General features: G+C 41.1%; 1 protein-coding gene across 2 annotated transcripts in view; it reads right to left on the minus strand.

The window, feature by feature from the left end:
* Nucleotides 1–21468, minus strand: part of Gpc6 (glypican 6) — a 1063315-nt gene that overhangs the window by 113566 nt on the left and 928281 nt on the right. The window lies entirely within an intron of this gene.

The raw sequence follows: 21468 nt of genomic DNA on the forward strand, positions 1-21468 counted from the left end.
GACTCCTAGCCCTCCTGAACAGGTAAGCCCAAACAAAGTCTTCCTTCTACAAGTTGCTTCTGATTTTGTTGTTTTATTATAATTACAGGAAAGAAACCGGTATAGGCCCCTGCTTGTGGAACTATTTTAAAGGCTGTGGAAGACGTAGGACTTGAGGCCTGGGTGGTGGAAATTGGTGTCTTGAAGGAGTGCTGAGATCTGTGGCTGCTTCTGCTCTGGTCCGTGTTCTCTGCTAATTGTCTGCAGGATGCTCCTGTAGCCACAGACACAGACACAGCTGCTCCTCTCACTCCCACCACGGTGAATTGAAATCCTCCTGAAACCATGAGCTGAGACAAGTTCTCTCTCCCTTTGTTGCCTCTGTCAAGTACTTGCCCACCGTGATGGGGAAAGAACCTAACACAGCTTCTTCTTTGGGAAGATGGGAAGGAGAACACTGAAGGGCTGATTTGTGGACTTGGACAAACATGTCAAGACCCAGCTGAAGCACAGCTGCTGTGTGAAGCCTTTTTGGATTTTACAAACACAGTCATGTTCTTGCTATCATTCTACCCAAAATGTCTTTCTGTTTATGCTTGTCAATGTACTCTAGAGGGACGAAGGACATTTTTCTTATTTGGTTGGGAAATTGAGGCTGACTCTGACACATAGCATGTGGTAACTTCTCAAAACTATCTGAGGGGTTGCACTGAATTAGATTGAGCTGGAAATGGGTAGGGAAGCTGGTAATCATGACATAGAGACACGAGTTATGTACTGGGAACCATTCTTCCCCTGTCTTAACTAGCTGGAAGATCACAGGTAAGTGAGGTCATTGGAGTGACTGCTGAAAAGAGTTAGTATCTATGGTGAAGGGGTTACCAGTGTTACCAGACCCTGCCCCAGCTTCCATTTTTGATGGCCAGAGCATAATTTTGTAACCCACTTTCTACCTGGGATGTGGAACAGACATTTTTCTGATGGTGAGAATGCGGCTATGGTGGAAGATCTATGTTTAGCATAGCTGAAGAACTAATTGGTTACATTTGATTTAAAATAGCCATTTCAGGCCAACAGCTGCCACACTGAACTGCATAAGCTAGACTTTTAACTTATACACTCAATAGCTCTCAAATTTTTTCAGTTGCTTAAGCTCTTAAAAACGAATCTTAAAAAAATTCTCCCTCCCAGAACAATATCCATTTATTAGACAATGCTTACAAAATGCAGAAAAGGAAACAAAGAAGACTAATATGCCCATAACCCCACTTCCCAGAACAGCACTGTGAACACTGTGGTAGATGCCCTATTTATTTTTTCTTTGTGCATGAATATTTTAAGCATGCAATGAAATATACTGTGTATATATCATATAATCTTCTTTCTAAATGTAATATATTATTAATGTAAAATGCTGTTTATAGTTAGCTGTTTTACAGTAGTAATGAGAGGAAACCAAATTTTATTTTTACTACATACCCAACCATGTTCAACCCAAGTCTGACATCAGAACATTTTTTGGGGGGGTTATAAAGCAGCTATGAATTAGACTGGTGAATAACGTTTTAAGAGGATTATTTTTAAAATATAAAAGATCTAGAACTGTCTGGAAAGTAAAGACTCATGTTTTTAAAGAGCCCCTGGCTTTATAAACAGTATCAACTCTTACTGTTATCAACTGTTTTATTTCTGCCAGATCTCATAAGAGAGCCCCACTGTATTCCTTGGGGAATAAGGAAGAGTTAACCCTTCAGGGCAGAATTGGGAGCAGAAAGAGGCTCCTGCCATATCACTTAGCTCCAGACGCTATCTCACATCTTCCTCACAGGTGCAGGTGGACACACAAAAATCTGTGCATGAATGGCACCATGAAAAGAAGCCCTACAGTTTTTTTCTGATATTTTTATGAGACAACACAGATTAACTGTATATGTCATGGATGTTTTAACAAAGCAGATATTTCACAAGACCTTAACAACCTAATTATCAATTAGATGGAAAATGCATATTATTTCATTGTAGTAGGTCACTGTGAAATCCATTTCCTCCTCTATGTGTTTGAGGGGTAGTCACATGTCTAAAAGCTGGTTGTTTCTTTTCTGTATCTATATCTGCTTTGTGTGCCTATCAAAAATAATATCCCTTATGAAAAAACTTTGCAGCAGGTTTTCTGGCGAAGATTGACTACTCTAGACGGTTAGGGCCTAAAAGGAAGTTCTTATATGGGAAATGTATTAGAACTATGGAGAGACTCAACAATGTAATTAAAGAAGATGATAACTATGGGATATTAATTGTATGCTTCATATGTGCACTTTCATAAATCATTATACAATAAGTGTTGGTCTGTTTCAGTATATGTTTCCATCATGAGTAGGTTGAGGTGTAAAAAATAACTTTGCTCATAAAACAGTCTGTAAGAAAAAGGACAAGATTTTGGATTGTATACTAGGTCATAGCATGGAGTCTAAATGACAGAGGCTAAAGTCTCCTTAAAAGGTTTCTTATTCTCCACCATAAACTTGAGGGGCAGTAAGGGGTGCATGTGGAAGGAGGTAGAGGGAAGAAAGGGAAGGGGGAAATGTTTATATTTAAGTTTTTATAAGTTTCTTTTTCTTCTTGATTGAAGTAAAGCTTCTTTTGTAAACCTGCCCGTCTATAGATCAGGGAAGAAGCTGTTGTATTTGTAACATAAACTAGGAAATGTTCTTTGATGATGACAATCCATCTGTTCCATGTTATGTCAAGATCACAGTTCTTGGTGTGCCTGGGTTTACAGACTCAACCATCAACCCATAATGGAAATGTTCATGGTGGGGTGAAATGCTTCAGAGGTTAGCAGTTCTTCCTGCTCTTCCAGAGGACCTGAATTTGGTTCCTAGCACTCAGGACTACCTATAATTCCTGCACCAAGAGTTCTGAAACCCTCTTCTGGGTTTTTTGAGTACCCATACACATAGTACACTCTCCTGCACCTGCACGCAGGCACACAGACACACAGACACACAGACACAGACACAGACACAGACACACACACAGACACAGACACACACACACACACACACACACACACACACACACTAGTGGTGACCCCCTATCACGAAGTTTGACTGTTGGCTTTGGAAACATGGTCTTTTGATGAACCATCATAGTAAAACACATAAGCCCATGCCTCCCCCACTCAAGCTGATGGTTCTTCCATTACTAATCTTTATGTCATGCCTTTGCTTTGCTACCCACATCAATGTGAGTATTAATGTAAAATACTTAAATAACTTAAAAATGAACATCGCTAGTCAGGATGTGAGTCTTTCTTCTTTTTGAAATTTATTTTTCAACCATTTCATGCCTGTGTACAATGCATTATGATCACATCAATTTTCTAGTCCTCACATTTAACTTTGCCTGAAACTCTTCCTAGTCCATGTCCCTCTTTTTAAAAATGTGTGTATGGGTGTTTTGCTTGCATGAATTCCTGTGCACTACATGTCTACCTGGTGCCCATGTTGGCCAGAGAGTTCTGGATTCAATGAAAGACAGTGTTTCCAATATGAAGGTGGAGAGGGATAGAGAAAGAGTCCACACGTTGGCTTCTAGCTGTTATGTGAGCACACATGGGTGAGCACATCCACAAGAGCATCCTCACACCACACACACCCTAAAATTAATTAAATGAAGAATAACTTCAGAATTTCTTATGAATCTAAATATTTGAAGGAAAATTAAATGTGACACGTATACAGCAATAAATTGAAGTACTACATTCCTTTAGCTAAAAATACACAAATGTTCATACTAGTGGAAAAACTGAGGCAAAGGACATGTGAAGCATTAATACAAAGTCACACTTATTCCTGATTGTCATCATCCAAAGGTTTTGATAAGAATGGGGCAGGGTTGCAGGCATCAAGTGGATTTGAGGGGCTGCTAAGTAGTTTTCAAACACAAGGCAGTTCACAGACAGATGAGCCTCCGCCAAAGTTCACAGTAGATGTCTACACACATGGAAATCAAATGCACATGTGCCGGTGTAAGCATCATCACTGCAGCTTTCTTTTTTTGTTATAGATACATGACACATGGAAGGAGGAAGCAGCCATGTGAGTCTTTACTCTTCCCTTGGAGCTGTTAACTCTTGCCAGTTAAACAAGGACCCTCAGTGCCACAGCTAATGATCAGCTGACCCTTTTGGTGCATATCTCCTGTGTTGTCCAACTTAGGTATCTCTTTTACAAAGGCTTCTTGCTTGTGGAAAATACATTTTGAATGGATTACCAGTAGCGGTTACTTTAGAATCAGTTACTGGTGCAAACTGATATTAGCACACAGGGAGTATGCAGCATCTCCTAGCCACCCAAGATGATGAGATGAGCCAGGCAGTCAGTAAGGCTGTACTGTGAGGTCAAGGCATTCTGCTCGAACAAGTAAACCTTTCTGGTTAGGAAAGAAGGCCCTGGAGTCAGTGCCTGGGCTTCAGCATAGCTGGGTGATAAACTACAGGCAAATCATTGAACTCACAAGGTCCCTTTACCTCCATCCATTATGTGGAAATTATGACAAGATACATTAAATAATCATGGTATGAGCAATGAAGTAAGAAAGAGCTTAAAAAACAATTAGAATGATACCAGGTATCTCCGTTGCTTTGAAAACAGCTGGACTTTTGTGAGTCACTGTCTTTAGCAAGCACAAAGTCAGAAGGAGAGGACCACGTAAAGAGACATTTTGGTGACATATTAACAGGAATTGATGTGATCAGTGAGGAAATGCAAGGTACATGGATGACTTTAAGATGCATAGCTGGTACTGCTTTGTGTCAGATAACAGGTGCCTTTTGATGGATGATCTCATTACTGAGAAATACGCAACTGCATTATTTTCTTATGCTGCGCCCTTTGTTAATTAAACATGACTACAAAGTCTGTTTTTTTTTTTTTTTTGAAACACTCATCCTCCCTGAAAGGTGGGATTTGTCAAGTGTCCCCTTAAGTGCAAGGCTCAATGGCTGAACGGCACACGGAAGAAAGGGAACTCCCAGTGTGTAGAGCTGGTACCCTAGAGCCTCTTGTAAGACTCCCTTCTGAGACTGCTGTGTTAGAGGGGTCACATGTGCTGATGTTGGATGGCAGTCCCAGCGGAGCCACGATTTCCAGCCATTCCTGTCAAATTACCAACATATGAGTAAAGCCATCTTGGGCTCTGCAGACCAGCCAGGCAGTCGATTACTAAATGCTAACCCCAGTCAACACTTCGTGGAGCGGAGCAATCAACCAGCTGAGCTGTGCCTGTGTTCCCCGTCAGTGACATTCTAACTTATACTAGTTATATTCAGCTGAGATGTTTTCTAATAACTTGTTTTGTAGGAATAGAAAACCAGAGCAAATGGCAATATTTACGATACTCAAATGCTCTTCCTGTGTTTGACAGGACCTGGATCTTCAGAACTCTAGTCAGTTAATAGCTAACAACTGTAATGCTTATAATAAATACTTTGTTTACAAACATTGCTGTAGGTTAAGAAAGCTACAATTCTACTAAGGGAGTATCCAGAATGCTCAGGTGCCACTGGAGGCCAGCTGGCCTTGGATTAGAAACTGTGTCTCCCTTGAGGTGTGCCATGACAGACAGGAATGAAGCATCGATTTAGAAGGAGGAAGCCATTTTGTTTTGTGTCTGGGTAATGACTCATTGAGAATAAAGGTTTTGATCCAGGGAGCAGATTGTCATCTCTTATGAACTTGAACTACAAGCCTTACTGTAGGGGCTCCTGGAGTTGTGTGCTCTGTCAAGGACTTTGTTTGCACGATCAGACATAAATCTTTAAAGAAAGGGTGGGGATCAGAGGTGGTTTGTTGGATGCCACTGATCTGAAGGTGTGCAGCAAAGATTTTCAGAATGTCCGGGAACAGAGGAGAAAGTCTTTCTTTTAAATGGGACAAGATTAAGTAACTATGGGGCGGGAATACTTCAATAATTGAAAAATCCGGGCTGGACAGACGGCTAAACAGGGAAAGGTACTTGCTGCAAAGCCAGACGACCTGAATTTTGTTCCTAGGACCTGCAGAGTAGGAGAGAACCAACTCTCACAAGTCCTCTGCCATCTACATGTGACACACACACGTGAATAAATAAATGCAATAAAAACTGAAACACTGGAAATTCAACCCCAGTAGGCTTATCTTAATCTACTAAATAAAATTGTCAGATACTTTTCCTGTATTTGATTGTAACCAAATCTTCAGAATTATAGTCCGATGGTATCTAACAAATTGGCATGTATATTGTCCCCTTGTTTATATCATAAGCAGCTATCTGATAACCAAAGATCGCGAGAGTGGAGAAGTCCTCACCTTTGTATGTGTGTTTGTTTATTAATAATAAAATAATGCCAGGCGGTGGTGGCACACGCCTTTAATCCCAGCACTCGGGAGGCAGAGGCAGGCGGATCTCTGTGAGTTCGAGGCCAGCTTGGGCTACCAAGTGAGTTCCAGGAAAGGCGCAAAGCTACACAGAGAAACCCTGTCTCGAAAAACCAAAATAATAATAATAATGATAATAATAATAATAATAATAATAATAATAATAATAATAATAAAATAAAACAAAACCCAACACATTGGAAATGGGCCAAAAAATAAAAATAAAAAACAAAAGGAAAAGAGTCTAAGAAAAGGCACAGGAAACAGAGACCCACACTCAGGAATCCCATCCTGTTTGTTTGATTTTTTTGTGGTGAAAAAGCATGTCGCTGTCACCACAGATTGGTGGCAGCACCAATGCTGTCTGTGGTACTGCCTTCAAGGAGCTTAGTGTTTTCTTGACCTCCCCATGGTGACACACACAATTTTCTTCCATTTGTAAGAAAAATGAATTAAGACAAGGAATCATTTTAAAGATTTCAGGAGCTCATGTAAATTTATCCTTGAAAATGAAATTAACAGTCCAGTCTTCTTATTATTTCCCCAGAATTCCATAGAGCTCTTTGTTCGGAAGCCATGTTTGCCCCTCTCTCATCCATGGCACTCCTGTTTCAGCTGAGCTAAGGTCTTTTGACCACTGAGAAGCATATGAAATAATCGGAAGCAAATCAAGTCATTTTAAACCCTGGTAAGTTCATTCATGGGTGTCCTGTTAGCCGTTATTTTCCATAAGAGCAAAAGGAAAAAGCAGATCCCTTGTTTTCATGTGGGCTGACACATGCCCGGGGTACAGACGTAATTAGGGTTCCACTTTGTACTGCAGTGTGCAGGAGACAGATATACTGAGTATACATGCCCTTCGCCTTCAGCCACATTGATTAATTAAAATGCCCCGTGAGGCCTGGGGTGGGGCGAGTTTTCAGGTGAGGCCTGGAAACACAGGAGGACTCCTAGAGACTGCGGCAGAGCAGGGGACAGGCCTGGCTCAGATAACCAGGCAACAGGGCAGACCTGAGAGCAGAGCTCAAAGCTTGGATGCGTGTAGGAAGCATGTCCGTACCCTTCGCAGAGACTGTATCCGTCTCCATCTCTCTATACACGGATATCATACAATTACTGTTTTGTAAATCAGAGCCATCCTGCTGCTGTCTCATCTCTCCTCCTCTGACATCACCAGTGGCCACGCCCTTCTCTGTAGGCATACAGTTGATACCACTAACCGGACACAAATGCCAGCCGGGGGTACACCAGCACCTGCCTGTCCATCTTATCAGCCTCGCCTGATGTCCCCACTGGTGCAGTTGCCCCCTAAACAGACTCCCCCACCCCAGCCCTCAGTGTTCAATCAGAACTCTTGAAATGACATTGATATTGTCACTGAATTTGTATCTACAACTCAGCATATCGTGAAACCACTGGAAGACACATTTTCCTAAAGATAGCCAGGGAGTTATCCACCTGTTCAACAACTTCCCACATTCAAGTTTAAAAAGAAATGCCCAACCAGACTCCACTCCTAGTATCTGAGTCACCTCCCTCTCCTCAGCATTGTCCCAGGGGCTCCTGCAGTAAGCAATGCTGTCATCAATGACCTTGTATATAAATCACTGAAGATGTGTGCAAGTCAATCTGGTGCATGGAGCCTTAGAAGCAGGTCAAAGCTAGGAGCACCTGCCATTCTGGCCAGCATGTAGAACCCTTGTTCCAGCTGGGAGCACATGCAGTTCTCACAGTGGCCAGTGTGCAGAAATGGTACCCTTGTTCCCGCTGGGAGCACATGCAATTCTGACAGTGGCCAGCATGTAGAATGTGTATCCATGTTCTGGCTGGCAGTGCATGATGTCCTCTAACCCTCAGACTTTGAGATTTGTGAAGCTTAAACATTTGCAGCTTTGCAACAAAGCTATTGCATGGCTTTGTTGTCCTCTTCAGCAACATGCATACTACTGATTTTTGTTCTGCATCTCTTCATAGTCGTCATCTACTTATTTTCTTTTTTCTGTTTCTGAGATTTTCCTATTGATAAAAAGAACTTTATTTTTTTTAAGAAGTAAAGAAAACCTGACCTTTTCTGATAGACTCCTTCACTTTTTCTCTAGTATTTTTTTTTAAACTTCAATTACTGTGGTCTTTTCTATGCAAATATTTTATTTTTGTACACTCAGATCTGTCGATCATTAATCCTTTTTTTTTTCCTGGTCTCTGCCACACTTTACACAGCTTTTCACCATTTGAAGTTCACCTTCATGGTATAATTTTACTCCATTTACTTTCTTTTGTCCGTTGTTCATCTTACTGTATATTCAATACAGTAAGAGTCTATGTAGCTTCCCCACTTCTCTCATACTCAGTGCCCCTTCTTTCTAGAACACTCTTGGAGATACTGACACAGTATACCACCCTCCTCTCTGTAGGCTTCTATCAAGGGCAACTTCTTCAAGTAGCTTCTTTGAACTCTACAAAGCCCCAGTCGTTCCTACCTTGCTTGTATTCTGACTAATGCCTGTCTCTGTTGCCACGTGAATATCTGTTATTGTTCCATCTTTTTTCTTTACCATGATATCTTCAAAAAGGCAGGGCTTTCATAGTCTTTTATTTGTTTAGCTCTTAAAACATAGTGCATGTGTGTGTGTGTGTGTGTGTGTGTGTGTGTGTGTGTGTGTGTGTATTTTGAGGGGAGGAGATGTGGAGTCATGGACATGAGTAAAAGCCAGAGGATATCTTTATGAAGTCAGTCCTCTTCTTCCACCTTATTGTGGCTTCTGTGGATCAAACTCAGGTTGCCAGAATTATTTTGGTGCATAGACTTAGAGGATTTCAGTGATGTTGGTGCATAGCTTTAGAGGGTTTCAGTGATGTTGGTGAATAGATTTAGAGGATTTCAGTCCATTGTGGTGGGGAAGGCCTGGCAGAGAGTTCATGGCAGTGGGAGTGTGTGGCAGAGGCTGCTCACACCATGGCAGGTCAGGAATCAGAGAGCACTACAGGAAACAGGAACAGGGTCCATCCTTCACAAGCTTGCCTATAGCAACCTGTTCCATGAAGCTTCCACTATCCTCCAGGATAACACTACCAACTGGGGAGTGATTTTTAAAACATGAGTCTTTGGGGGACTTTTCAGACCCAAACCATGATGAGACAAGAGATCATCTGTCATCTGTTTTGTTTACTGTCCCAAACCCTACAACAGTGTGTTTAGCTGTCACTATGTGAGGATTTTACATCCATAGATCTAAGCAACCACGGGTGGGAACTACTATTTTTTTTTTTTTAATTTGCATCTTCTTCAACATGTGCAGACTATCTTCCCTTCTCATTACTTGCTAAGTGATACAGTGTAACAACTATTTGCATAACATTTACATTGGATTGGATATTGTAAGTAAATTAGAGGTGATTTACAGTGGAAGGGAGGGCATTTGTAGGTTACATGCAAATGTTTATGTTTCCATAAGGGCCTTGAGCACCTGCAGAGTCTGGCATCTATGGGGTCCTGGAATCTGTCCCCATGAATACAGGGACGTGACAATGCTTGGCATCTGAGACATGTTCAGTGAACAATTTGTTAAGTGAGTAATGGTACAAATTTTCAAAAAAATGTATATTTTCTTCTAGAAACCTAATAAAAGCTTTCTACCCACCTAAAACTTCCCTTCCATACTCCCCTTCTGTGTGTAGAGCCACAAATACCTGTGAAATTTTATTAGCAGTGACTGTAGGATAAATGGACCCTGGGTGGCTTTTGACATGTTCTAACATAGATGAACAGTTTGGGTGGGAACTTAAAATCGTATTGTACTTTTTTTATTAGGTGGAAATAACTTTTTAGTTCTTTGAGCTTGAAATGAAAAAGCTGGGCTGGTTTTGTTTCTGTTGAAGGTTATTGCTAGGTTAACTCCACTACCCCTCCTGAAGAATGTGGATATTTTTGGCTGGGTCAAGGAAGTTTGTTTCCGCTGCTTTTCAAGACTCCGTGTTAGCCACTAACTTTCAAAATAATTTCTGCAATGAATGTCAGGTCTGTTTCTTCCTTGTAATTTGTCTGCAGTCAGTAAATAGCAAATTGGCAATATTCCTTATTCTACTTTGCCAATCCAGCACCATAAAAATGCCTTGAGGAGGGATCAGACCCTGACAGGAGTCAGGTTTAAAACTAAAGAAACCGTAGGGCCACAAAGGGAGGTAAACAATCAAGACTAGACGAGAACCAACTAAATACAATTTAGAACACTGCCCAGATAATCAGATTCAACAACAACAAGAAGAAGCCAGGGAGCAACCCAGAAACATTACAATAACTAAAGAACTAGAGCCAAAGAGAGATTTTAATGAAAATAACTGTTTACTTTGAAACCAAATTCAGGAGGAAAGAACAAATATAAAATCTAATTTAATCTGAGGCCAGCACAAACAAGAGGTTTGTTTTGCGTTGACACTGAAAAAGGAAATGCAAATCACGGGAGGGAATAATTCACCAGTTGTCCTTACGCTGTGCAAAAATTAGAATCCGCAGGAGCCTTTTCCAGTCAGTTTCTTTCAGGAGAATGATACATTGTATTTCATAAAGATATAATATATTCATGTAAGCACTGTCTCGCTGCTATTTTATACTTCTGAGCATTTAGTTACATCATAAGACACAAAGAATAAGACTTGTAAATCACTAACTTGACGGACATCAAAGCGTATGCTCCGAACTCTGACTCTTTATTTAAATTTTTAGAACTTATTTTTCATATGAATAAGTTGTTATGTAATTTGAAGCTTGAACTGTCAAAATACTTCCCAGCAACCCCCCAGTTTCTGCTTGGAGGAGGAATCACAGAGCTTAAGGGGTACAGATCTCCCGGAGAGAAGAACTGTCTATCTGGATGTTTCTTGAGCTTCTGTGGAGTTTGGAGCTCCCGTGGACCCATTTAGACCAAGCAATTGGTTTATTGGTCGGTAAACAAGAATTCAAAGAAGGAAGCAACTCATTTGATGGAAACAGTGGAGCTTGAACCAACAGGCTGGCCCTTCTCACTTCGTCCTCCAATGCCCTTGGACACTGCTTAGTACTGCCCAGAGTTTCATTTACTGACTGCATTCTAAGGGCATTACTATTTTAAAAGGCAAATGGAAAGAGAAAGCATGGAGACGACACTTTTATCACAGTTAAACTTACACACACACACACACACACACACACACACACACACACACACACACACACTCAGGTTTTAATTGGTTTCTGCTTAAGCTTTCCTTGGTGACAGAGGCATTACCACAAGGGCATCATGATCCAGTATTGTCCTTTGTAGGTTACCTAAACACATTGCTGCTCACACCTCATGACCTTGTGTGGCACCCTTGAGCGTCTCTGTGTCCTTGGTACCTTGGATGGGTTCTACAGTGTGTCAGGAGGTAGTCAGGTGGAAGGAGGTGTGATTCTGAGATGTGTGTGAGTGAGACCAGAGGCCAGATGTGACCAGTCATAGGCTTTGTGATTCTGGGCAACTTCTTATTCTCCATAGGCTTTGGGATTCTTTCCTATTTCCTTTTATGAGGATGCTCCCTGCTCTGCCATGGTGGTGATTTAGTGCAACACTGGCGTGGAACACAGAAAGTGATTATGAGACTATAATTGTTACAGTCTTTTGATTCACTCTTTGTTTTAGTAAGACAAGGTTTCACTCGGTAGCCCAGGATGGTCTGGAATTCACATTGTAGCCCAGGTTGGCCTTGAATTCTTCATTTTTAAAATGTATTAAAATTACATTTCTCCATTCACCCTGTGTATGTGTGCCTGCTTGTACCACGACACTGGTGTGGGGGTCAGAAGAGCGCTTTAGGGGATTTCTTCTCTCCTACCATGGAGATTCTGGGTGCCAAACACAGATCACGACACATGGCAACATAAATAGGTCTACAGGGAGAGTTACTAGCTGGTTCTCCCAGTTTGTTGTTGGTTTTTTGAAACAAAGTCTCACTCTGTTTCCCGGTTATGACTAGACCTCACTACACTGGCCAGCCTCGCCTCAAACTCACACTGATACCCCTGCCTCAGCCTCCTGAGTGCTGGATCACACATGTGTGCCACCATAACTAGGCTGACTATTAAATCTGTGTAGACATTAGGATTCCTTTTTCCTTTTTTTATTTTCAACGGAGTTAACTTAGAAGGTTGGAGTTCACTGACATTCCTGAAGCCACAAAACCTTACTGCAAGAGACAGTAATGCCTTTGTGCTGTAGACAACAACAACACGTCACGGAGACCCTGGACGCCTCCGCAGCCCAACACGAGCAGCTGTGTGAGCTGCTGACTCCGTCTCTTAGTCTTTCACCTCCTACACACTGCCCCTTTCTCTGTCTTCTTCATCTGCCACCAGGAAACAGGACCAGTTCAAACATTTCCAAGTGTCACCAAAGTACAGAAGCCTCTGCTTTCTGCCTGCATATCTCATTTACACCATTCCTCTGCCTGTCCCTCCGTTGCCCCAAACGTTAATAAAGCAGACCAGCCCAAGAGGCCATTGGATCCTCAAGTGCGCGTGCTTGCAACCTACACAGGAACCAACCACACATCTCTCCCAGAACCAATAAGAAATACATAAATGAAAAGTCAGGTGTGCTGTCAGAATGCCCCACTGAGCGCAGACAGAGTGATTAGTGGGCGGCCGAGGAAGCCCGCAGAACCCTTTCTCCTGTTTGTGTGTGCTTGCATTATTAAAGAAATAGATGATTTTTTATTATTTTGTTGCTTAGCGCCACTTGAACCAAAATGAAAAATATTTTTAAATGGCTTTATGTCCTGTATCCATGGGTCACTAGACCCAGAAGAAAATGATGGGTGGTTTAAAAACAGTGAGAACTCACAAACCAACAAACAAAAACTCCGAGCAGAACTCATTTTGTGAGGTTGTGACTTCATCTCAGATTCGCTGTGTGAAATGACAAGACGGCTTTCGTTACTTCCTGCATTATAACTCTGGTTTACAGTTGTCTTCACATATTCCCCATGGAGACAAAGATCGTGTTCCAATCAGGGGAATGGAGGGGGTGGGGGGAGACGGAGAGGCAGGCAGAGGAACACAAAGGCAGTGGGTGCAGGTGTGGCATTTTCAGGGGGCCTCGGGATGCCCCACTAGCTCTAGGTCATAGAGATTCATTTTATTTTTCCAACAGAACAGCAGGAGAAGCAGCAACCATTATTTCCCTCTGTGGCTGTGGAAACTAAAAGCCTGGAGGTGAAATAACTTGTCCACAGTGTTATGGCTGTACATTGTTAGGATGGGCCCTGTTCGGGACAGGCAAGAAGTACTCTGAATTAAACCAGTGAATTGTCTGGATCTGTCATTTTAGTGTAGGAGAACTTCTTGAGTCTCAGGTGTGTGTGTGTGCTTAATCAGGGTGAGTTAGGGGAACCGCTGCCTGCTCCAGGAAATTATATATCTCACGGTCTGAGCATAATGGCACACACCTGCCATTCCAAGACTAGAGAGACAGAGTCAGAAGGATCATAAACTTAAGGCCAGTTTAGCCTATATGGTGAGACCTGTAACTGAAAAATAGTACAAAAATTTACATCTCTGGCCATGTTCCTCTATCAGCAGACAGATAGGTCTGGGAGCTTAAGTCAGCAGCCTTCACACTGTGCATGATGTGGACCTAGTCTTTCTAACTCTTCTTTTACTGCTCAGAATCTTCTAGACTGACTGTTGGCAAGTAGCTTTGGTAATCATGGAAATGGAGTGTCACATTCTGGATTTTGAAGGTGCTTATGACCAGGGTAGGGGACAAATGGGTGACGCACGCTACAGTATGGAAGGTAACTTCATGTAGCTGCTTTCTTATGAGATTCCTTTTTAGTTTCAAAATGTTTTGTAACTTTTTTTTGGCAATACAAAGAGGAAAAAGGTAGCCAAAGAAGAGAATAAAATAGTATCTGTCATTTATCAGGACACAAATTAACATAAGGGGATATTTTGTGCTACCCCTTTCTAGCTATTAATTCTAGTATGCATACATGAAGCTCAGGTCCCACAAGCAGTGTTAACCACTTATTTCCAATGCAACCGCACATGTTAGATTTTCCCACTCACTCTGTGACGACTTTTTACCAGCTCTGCGACATTCCATGCCATCGGTGTGTCATAACTGATCAATCTTAGAATTTTTAACTACATGTTCATTTGCCCATTTTGTGTGCATTTGTAGGAGAATGTGGTATGGTGTGCGCAGGGAGGAGGGGACAGCATGCTGAAGTGGAGAAGGGGATGTTTCCTTCCACTGTGTGAGTCCCAAGGATCAGACTCGGGTTATCAGGGTCGACAGCAGGATCCTTTATCCACCGAGCTATCTTGCAGGCACATCATTGTTTTATTGATGCTTTTTAGATTCATAGATATGAACCAGTATAAAAGATTCTTCCTATCTCTGATCTGTCTCTATTCATGATTATCTACTTAAGATAGATTCCTTTACATTTCATAATTTATTCATTTAAGAACTAAGTATAGTAAGTGCTCATTTTTATTAATAAACAGGAAAGGGTCAAACTTACATTTTATATGGAATTTTAATAGGGATAGAAATGAAGGTAAAAGAACACATCTGGGACTCTGTCCTTTCATAGACTTACATTTATAAGGCAGCCGTTCCAGTAGATCTTCCATATTTCATTGAAAACTTAGAACTGGAAACAAATTATTTCCTTGTGTTTAAATGTTACAGGCTCTGATGCTCCGACCCAGACTTATGCGTATGATATCAGAACCACCAATTCCCTTCACTAATTTAAATGTTTGGATTTGTAGATATCTCACAGGTCCTAAGTCAGGCAACTGTACAAGAAGCTTGGGTGATCGAGAGGACAGCCAAGGCAAGCACCAAGAGCATTCAGTCAAACACAGGAGCAAGGGTCCCAAGAAACCCAAGAGAGAGTGGTGTAGGTAAGCTGATCGATGGACCAGGCCCAAGTGGAGAAGCAAAGTTAAACAGAGATAATCAGCATCAGAGCGCAGACCATGGGTGCAGCAGACAAAGCGAGCTGTAAGAACACAAGCCAGGCACAAGCTGTGTTATGAGAGAGTGTACAATGAGATGGACACTGGTCCAGGCAGACAAGCTGTGAAGGTTGCGTCATGACACACAAGCACTGGACTTTTCCTTTTAGCTTGGATCTTGTCACTGAACAACACTGAAGCCCAGATGTTTGTCAATGGGTGAATGGATAAAGAAAATGTAGTGTATGTATGCACTGGAGTTTTATTCAGCCATAGGAGGAATTAAATTATGTTGTTTGCAGGAAAACAAGTGCAGCTGGGGATTATTACATAATAAAAGACAACAGAATAACGAAAGACAAGTGTCTCCTGCCTTATCTCATATATGATCCTGAAGCTTATAAGTGTATATATAATACACACACACACATACACACACACACATGACATGAAAGTAAAGGTGAAACTGAAGGTGAAGGAAGAAAGGGGAATAGCATGTGTGTGTGTTGGGGGGTAAGCAGAGGGTATGGATGGGAATATGGTCAAAGTACATGATATCCTTGGTTGAAGTTTTCTTTATGAAACCCATCAGTACATCCAATGATTTTATATATATATATATATGTATATATATATGTATATGTGTATGTGTGTATATATACACACATATATATGTATATACATACATATACACACATATATATATGTATATATATGTAAAAACTTTGAAAAATAATATTAAAGTAAATGAAAATGGTGCAAACATATAAGTTTTAGGGATATCCAACCTATGGTCTGCAGCCTGCATGCATCGCAGGGTAGCTATGAATGAGATCCAACATAATATCATAACTTAGGCGTTTTTTGCCATCCCATCTTTTAAAACTCAATTGAACATTTGAGTGTCAATTTTGTAAATGACAAGGTTATGTCACAATGTCAAAAGTCTGTACAACCTGGAAGATCTTATATGTAAAGATACAGATGTGACATGGAAATACCTTGAAGATTCACCACTCCACCATGGAATGCCACTGAGTGCTGGGCAGGGTTTCTAGGGTATCCTATGGGCCACCTGGCTATGCTAGATGATTCCTACATTTGGAGTAGACAATAATGTAGACTAAGGAACAGAGACCTAGAGCATCACCTGAAAATCATTAGGCATGTATTGTGGGATAATGCTTTTGTACACTGGTTTAATAAAATGCTGACGGGCCATTAGCCAGGCAGGAAGGGTGAGAAGACTAAAGGAATGCTGGGAAGAGAAAGAGCAGTTAGGAGTCACCAGCAAGACACAGAGGAAGCAAGATGACAAGGCAGAACTGAGAAAAGGTACCAAGCCATGTGGCTAAACATAGATAAGAATTATGGGTTAATTTAAGTGTAAGAGCTAGTCAGTAATAAGCCTGAGCTAATGGCCGAGCAATTATAAATAATATTAAGCCTCTGTGTGATTATTTTATAAAAGTCTGAAGGACTGTGGGTGAGAGATTTGTCCCAACTACAGGCCAGGTGGGACACAGGAAAACATTCAGCTACAGGCATATTCAAAAGCAAACATGTGACTCCCTTGTTGGAAGGGGCCACCAGTTACCATGGCCTTCCTATGGACCTGTGGGGCACTGTAGACACAGTGTCCATCCAACTCTCCTGAAGCCAAAGGCTGATGTTAATTCTTAGCTCTATAATATCCAGTAGTTCCTTATAAATAACAGAGCTAGAGGCCCACACAGATCAACACTTCCATGCCTTAAAATGCTATATCTCTACCTTTAAACATTCAGAAGTATTCACGAGCAAACGATCACATAGAAAAGCACAAAAATGCTTCCAGAATGAATCAAAACATTAATGGAAACATAATGCAGTATTGAGAGATGTCCCTCAGTTAAGCCAGTGTTTGTTCTGTCAATCAAATTAAAGCCCCTGTGTCACAGACTTGAAGCTTTCCTGAAAAATCCCTGTTTTGTGTACCTTGTAAAAATCTTAAAAGGATAAAGGATGTTGATTAACATGGTATAAATAGAAAAAAAATCAGAATATCTACAATTTGATGATAGGATCAACTCCAAAAATTGATTTCCAGTGTCTTCCATGTCTATATTCTCTGTTAGTTTTGAGGAACATGTGCCAAGTGATTTCTGCTAATACACCTGAATTAACCTTAAGTCACCATTGGGTATTTAAAGATCAATGATATCATTGTTTTTCCGAGCAAACACATATCTTGGTAAGAGACTTTTTAAAAGAAAGGCAACAGTGAATTTGGGGCGACAGAGAGACAACAAAAAGAATTAATTTAAAAGAAAAGTCAGGATGGTGTATTTTAGGGAACACTCACATGGCTCCATGTTTTTGTTTTTTTTGTATTGCATCCTTTAAATACTGCATGTAATAAGCCAATACATTTACACAATGATTTCATTTAAAGTCTGGGCAGCCCTGAATTCAGTAGTGAGGACCTATTTGCTTACCTAAGTGTCCCTTGGAACCACAGAGCATCATTTGGAATGTAGCTGGCAGATGTGCTGGAAGACACCTTGTGTAATTATTTTCTGTTCTGCCTAAGCATTGAGAGTTTCGGATCTGGGCTGGAAATTGCAGCTTAGCAACCCCATTGGCCTCTCCACTGCCGGCTGCTTAACTTCATCTGCTTCTAATTTTGTGTTTCTCATATTTCTTTCTACACATATCTCCAGGTGCCTTCAGGAAATAGGTCCATTCTGAATATATCACATAAACAGACTGCAATGGGGGAAGGCCTCTTGCTTTAGAAAGTGCCTCTGTGCAACACCTGAAAAGAAGGTTCATTGAGGAATATTATCTTGCATTTCTACAGGAGCACAAGTGCTTCTTTCCCTAAGCACTTAACATAACAAAATTGCCTCACTCATCATGGCAAAGCAGCCACCTTTAGAGAGGTACACGAAGCTGTTTTTCATGATGGAGTAACTCTTCAGAGGGAACGAGAAATGAAGAAGAATTCTGTGTTGAGTGGACATGGCAAGGGAATTTAAGAAGCCAGAATAAAATTACTTACTTGGAATTGGGTCAGAACCCTGAGACTAGCAACTGTCCAGATGCTGGACCAGTATGAAAAGGGCCACTGGATAAGCCTATTCTGTTGCTTGGTAGAAAGGGATGTGTGTGCTTTGTGAATATTACACATCAATATTATATTTATGAATTTGAAAGAGTGGAAGGAGAGGAATATGGGAAGATTCAGAGGGAGGATAGGGATGGGGGAAATTATATATTTATATAATAAAATAAAAAAATTAAAAGAATTAATTAAAAAATAATGAATGGGACAGACACAGCATTTTATATCCATGTAACTTTGAATTTATATCATTTATATCTACATAATGAAGCCATCAATGAAACTTAACAGATCCCCCCAACTCTTGACTTCTCTGATAGCCAATGTGTATTTCCATTTTCTTTACTCATGCAGGAGATGAGATCATGGATTGAGGCTCAGCATTGTGTGAGGCCATACCAGCCAGCAGGTCTTAAAAATGCCAAAAGGCATTCCCAGCACTTCTCATACAAGGTGAGCAGCGACTGCTCATACAAGTCGGCACAGAATGCAGTGCAATGTCAGAGAAAGGACATGCGAGTCAGTCTGCGGAGGAGAAAGGGTAGCAGACAGTGTGCCAGGGCTGGGTTATGGCCGTCTTCTAGGAATACGCAGCACACATGTACTTAGTAGTAAATAGATGCTGAGAAAAAGGACTAGTTGGCTATAGATCCTGTGCAAAAAGCAAATGCATAGTCTCTTTCCACAGAAGGAGGGAAGACCAACTTCTACTGTCCATTGTCTTTGCCTGTCCTTCTTCACTCACTCATTCTTTGACACAGGACTATACATAGATCAGAGAGTTTCAATCCATGAATGTCTCAATAGCAGACAGCCATCTGTTCCCAGTTGTTGTAGCCTTATCCCATTACCAAGTAAATTGATTACATATAGACTACAATTAAAGGTTTGGTTTCACCTAGTGTGTTAGTTTCTTTGTCATATTCTCCAGGATTAGAACAGGAGGAATGCATGTCCTCTTGTAGATGCTGGAACATGGGAGAACCATGACTAAACTCTCTGCCTTTGCTAGTCTTCTTCCCACCAAACTCAGGAATGGAGGTCTTGGGGACAGTGGAATGTTGCCGTGAGAAATCATAGTGGTAGTTATACAGCTTTGGTTTCATACAGCAGTGATGTATATACTCTCGACCAATGATGCAGTTGTAGGGTGTCGTCAAAGTGAGAGCTGTGTCTCTTCATCTCCTACCAGGGTCTTTACTGATATGAAGCTGACTCTAAATTGCCTGATGCATTTTTTAAAGCTTGTCAGGCTGTACGTCTCAGAGATGCTGTGTGGGCTTTCTTCTAGGACACAGCTCGGTACTCTGTGAAACTTGGGCTTCACACAGTAAGGGCACGGTGGAAAGTAGGGATTCTTTGTGGGCTACGAGCCAGAACTCTTCAGTAGTAACTCTGGGATGGGGCTGCTGCACTCCCACAAGGCCATGTGTGCTTGAGATGTCTCACGTCTAAATGACTGCTGTGAGTAACCGATTTATTATTTTGACATTGCACCAAAACCACAAGGGAAGAGCCATTTTCTCTGCTTCTGTCTGGCTTGGTTAACCACGTTTTCAGGGTAGAAAAGACAAACTGATTGAAAGCAAAGGCCCAGGAGGATCAGGACCCTCTATCCGATCTTCACAGCAATCTTTCTAGGTGTTGTCGTCTCCCCTTTGAATCAGTTAATGCTAGGTAAAGATCGCTGTAGAATAATAGAATGTGAAAGCCAGTGGAGGATTAATTGTAGAACAAGTGTTCAGTAAATGGTTGCTATTTTAAATATTTATATCTGTAAATGGAAATCATGTCCCCATCCTCTGATTCCTTTTCTAAACCTTTTGCTCTGGTTTGCTTTCTGTTGCTGTGATGAATACCCAGAAGCAACTGGAGAGAAAGGGGTTAATTCCTCTATCTTATTGCTTCAGTCCATCCTCAGAGGCAGACAAAGCAGCAATCAAGGTGGGCACCTGGAGCAGGAATTGAAGCAAGACCAACTACAGAGGGATGCTTGCTACCACAGAGTAGCCTGGCTCGCTTCCCTTGGCTTGTTCAGTTATCTTTCTTGTATAAGCCAAGCTCATCTAACCAGGAATGGCATTGGACCAGTGGGCTGGGCCCCTCCTAGATCAATCCAGAAAATATCCCCCAGGCAAAAATGATGGAGGCAATTCCTCGACTGAGATTTCCTCTTCCAAGATATGTCTAGGTTTCTGTCATATTGATAAAAGTAACCAGCACACTTTTATGTATTCATAGGCAGAGATCCCCATGAGTGTTCCAATTCCTCCCCAAGCCCTCCAAAGCTCCAGGTAGTCTGCCCTTCCTCTTCTTCACAAATGAAGCTCCTTTCTGAGTATTACTCTAGAAATCTGTAAGATGGGATGTCGAGAGAGTTAGGAAGACATCACGGGAAAGAAAAACAATACTTGGCGAGTAATTGGTACTTGAAAATAATTTCCATTCCTTTTTTATATGTTTTCCAAGAGCCACATGTCTAGGCATAGAGGTGGGTAATTTTAATTACTTATATCTGGCATATTATAAAATATTTTTAGTATTATTCTCAATATCTTTATAATTATTCATATTTTGCTTTATCTTTCTTATATTCACAGAATTTAATAACTTGGTGGGAACAAAGGAGAGGTAAAATGTTATTAAATCTTATTTTAAGTCTTCACAGGGAACAGTTTATTTCTAAATCCTCATCTTTTAGCCCATTAAAAAGCAACTTTTTAAAAAAAAATCATCTGAGATTTTTCAAAGTTATCTCTACAGCAGTGGTAATCTTTGACAGCAGTAAAAATGACTTGGGTTTTTAAAGTCTCCATACTCAGGCTGAGTTAGACATTATGGCTGTGAGGGTTAGAGTTTGGTATCTGTTGTTAGCCACCATGTAGAACCTAACCAAATGTCCACTGATAGATGAGTGGATAACAAAATATGAGAAAGGTACTGTTTTGCCCTTTAAAGAGATGAAATTCTGACCTGTG

This window comes from Peromyscus leucopus, chromosome 9, assembly GCF_004664715.2.
Source record: "Peromyscus leucopus breed LL Stock chromosome 9, UCI_PerLeu_2.1, whole genome shotgun sequence".
Classification (NCBI taxonomy): Eukaryota; Metazoa; Chordata; class Mammalia; order Rodentia; family Cricetidae; genus Peromyscus; species Peromyscus leucopus.